At 37.8% G+C, this 2,500-nt stretch overlaps 1 protein-coding gene across 3 annotated transcripts in view; it reads left to right on the forward strand.

Annotated features, from left to right (window-relative positions):
- Positions 1-2,500, forward strand: part of LOC143024156 (uncharacterized) — a 151,823-nt gene that overhangs the window by 129,898 nt on the left and 19,425 nt on the right. The gene's annotated exons all lie outside the window — the stretch shown is intronic.

Below are 2,500 nucleotides of genomic sequence, written 5' to 3' on the forward strand. Positions count from 1 at the left end.
ATATATATATATATGTTTAATATATATTTATATATATATATATATATATGCAGAAAAAACCACTGGGAAATAAGAAGCTTAGTCCGAACGTTTTCGTCTATTTAAGACATTATCAAGGAATACACAGTTACAGAGACAAAGGTGGATATATATACATAAAGTAAAAGACAAGCTAGGAACATGGGAAGTACACACAAGATGCTTCACAATCAGGTAGAGCCGATGTTTACATATACGGACGTTTGGTCCATGACGTTACGTCACCCCCGCTTAATAGCACTTGGAGAAGTTCTTACAATTTTATCAATAACAAAATCATCAAGTTTAAATAATCCTAAACTTAAATTGATATTATTGTCAAAGGTTTGTTTGATATGACTGGATTCGATGATGTTTCTTTCTAATAAGGATCTACAAGAAATTAATACATTCGAATTATCCCAGTCAATAGGATGATTGTGGTCTCTTACATGGACAAAAAGGCCACTGGAACTTTGCCCACTCCTTACACTATATTTGTGCTGATTTATCCTAGTTTTTAAGTCTTTACCAGTTTGGCCGATATAAAATTTGTTACAATTCAACATCAACCTGGTTTTCAAAAATAACCCTATAAAAAGTAAGCTCATTAAAAATTCACCTGAAGCAAACGAGGGTTGTGTTTACTCTATTCCATGCCTTAAATGTAACAAAAATTTTATATCGGAAACACTCATCTAATCTAACGTTTCGACTTTATGTCTTCTTCAGGGTAACAAAAATACAGATCATCGTAATATATACCTTCAAAGTGAATCATCTTACCGCTATGAGGGTATACATTACGATGATCTGTATTTGTCTGCTACTCTGAAGAAGAAGTAAAGCCGAAACGTTAGATTTCATCTGTGTTCCTGGTTCAACCCGTTATCATACCTCCTTTTCCATTCATATATATATATATATATATATATATATATATATATATATATATGTATGTATGTATGTATGTATGTGTGTATGTATATATGTATCTATGTGTGTGTGTGTATACAGACGTACACGAACACACACACACACACACACACACACACACACACACACACACACACACACACACACACACACACACACACACACACACACACATGGCAGAAGTTATAAACAAGCATTTTAGATCGGTGTTTACGAGGGAGAACACAACTTAGAGATGTCGAGTGGGGGGAGAAAGTCCCCCTATGAAAGAGATAGAAGTAACAAGAAAAGAAATAATGAATCACTTGAGTAATCTCGATGTCAGAAAATCGCATGGACCAGATGAAATGGCAAACTGGATTTTGAGAGAATGCAGGAACGAACTAACAGACAAAATATATAGTCTAATAAACAGTTCATTGAAAGAAGGAAAAGTTCCAGAAGATTGGAAAAGAGCAAATATAGTATCAATATATAAAGGGGGAAACAAGGAAGACCCTACTAACTATAGACCGGTCTCTCTTACAAGTACGGTAGCTAAAATTTGTGAAAGAATGATCAAAATTAGATGGGTAAGGCATTTGGAAAAATTTGAGCTACAGACATTAGAGCAAAGAAAAGAGAGAGGAGACTTGATAAATATTTATAGAATCATGAAAGGCATAGAAACTATTGATAGAGAGGATCTAATAAAATGTGATAGTAGAGATACAAGAGGACACAGCAATAAAATCAAGAAAGACAGTTATAGAAGAGACCTGAAAAAGAACAGCTTTCCCCACAGGGTAATAGACGTTTGGAACAAGTTAGATGAGAATGTGGTGTGTGCAAAAACGATACACGAATTTAAAAACAGTCTAGATAAAACGAGATATGAAGACGGGATATTACGAGCATAGCTCCCCTTCCCGTAAAATACAACTAGGTAAATACAACTAGGTACACATACACACACACACACACACACACACACACACACACACACACACACACACACACACACACACACACACACACACACACACGCGCACACCACACACACACACACACGCACACACACACACACACGCACACACACACACACACACACACACACACACACACACACACACACACACACACACACACACACACACACACACACACACACACACACACACACACACACACACACACACACGCACACACACACACACACACACACACACACACACACACACACACATACACACACACACACGCACACACACACACACACACACACACACACACACACACACACACACACACACACACACACACACACACACACACACACACACACACACACACACACACACACACACACACACACACACACACACACACAAGCCAATCATTGCCAACGAATTAATGAGCACCTTCCGTACCTGCTGGCATTTTCCCTTTTATTCTCATTGCTGGTAGTTTTTTTTTTTCTCTCTTTTCTTCCGTGCAATCCCCTTGGTAGCCTAAAGGACGTTGAAGGGGACTTGAAGGACAACAGGTCATCTGAACCTTTTGACAT

This window comes from Oratosquilla oratoria, chromosome 3 (assembly GCF_046742065.1).
Source record: "Oratosquilla oratoria isolate Oo_2021 chromosome 3, ASM4674206v1, whole genome shotgun sequence".
NCBI lineage: Eukaryota > Metazoa > Arthropoda > Malacostraca > Stomatopoda > Squillidae > Oratosquilla > Oratosquilla oratoria.